Source organism: Triticum dicoccoides, chromosome 2A, assembly GCF_002162155.2.
Source record: "Triticum dicoccoides isolate Atlit2015 ecotype Zavitan chromosome 2A, WEW_v2.0, whole genome shotgun sequence".
NCBI classification, from domain to species: Eukaryota; Viridiplantae; Streptophyta; class Magnoliopsida; order Poales; family Poaceae; genus Triticum; species Triticum dicoccoides.
The window spans coordinates 13708968-13710240 of NC_041382.1; positions in this window are offsets into that span (position 1 = coordinate 13708968).

Consider the following 1273-nt stretch of genomic DNA (forward strand, 5'->3'; position numbering starts at 1 on the left):
AAGGGGGGAATCCTACTCCCGATGGGAGTAGGACTCCCCCTAGGGCGCGCCATAGAGAGGGCCGGCCCTCCCCTCATCAACTCCTTTATATACGGGGGATGGGGCACCCCATAGACACACAAGTTGATCTCTTAGCCGTGTGCGGTGCCCCCCTCCACAGATTTCCACCTCGGTCATATCGTTGTAGAGCTTAGGCGAAGCTCTACGTCAGTAACTTCATCATCATCGTCATCACGTCATCGTGCTGATGAAGCTCTCCCTCGACACTCAGCTGGATCTAGAGTTCGTAGGACGTCACCGAGCTGAACGTGTGATGATCGCGGAGGTGCCGTACCTTCGGTGCTAGGATCGGTCGGATCGTCAAGACGTACAACTACATCAACTGCGTTGTCATAACGCTTCCGCTTACGGTCTACGAGGGTACATGGACAACACTCTCCCCTCTCGTTGCTATGCATCACCTAGATGGATCTTGTGTGTGCGTAGGAATTTTTTTGAAATTACCGCGTTCCCCAACAGTTCCGCTATTGGTTATTGGCCGGAGATGTGTCTCGGTCATGTCTACATAGTTCTCGAACCCGTAGGGTCCACACGCTTAACGTTCGATGACGATTTGTATTATGAGTTATGTGATTTCATGACCGAAGTTTGTTCAGAGTCCCGAATGAGATCATGGACATGAGGAGGAGTCTCGAAATGGTCGAGATGTAAAGATTCATATATTGGAAGGCTATATTCGGACATCGGAAAGGTTTCGAGTGATTCGGGTATTTTTCCGGAGCTGTGGAGTTACGGGAATTCACCGGGGGAAGTATTGGGATTTATTGGGCTTTAGTGGAAAGGAGAGAAGGGCCACAAGGGGAGGCAGCGGGCCCCCCATGGGCTGGTCCGAATTGGACTAGGAGGGAGCGGCGCCCCCCTCTTTCCTTCTCCCTGTCCCTCTCCTTCCTTCTTCTCCTAATAGGAATAGGAAAGGGGAAACCTACTCCTACTAGGAGTAGGAATCCCCCCCTTGGGAGCGCCCCTTGAGGCCGTCCCTCCTCCTCCTCCCCTCCTTTATATACGGGGGAGGGGGCACCCCACAACAACACAAGTTGCTCTTTAGCCGTGTGCGGTGTCCCCCTCCACAGTTTTCCACCTCGATCATATTGTCGTAGTGCTTAGTCAAAGCCCTGCATCGGTAACTTCATCATCACCGTCAACACGCTGTCGTGCTGATGGAACTCACCCTCGGCCTCAGCTGGATCAAGAGTACGAGGGACGTCACCGAGCT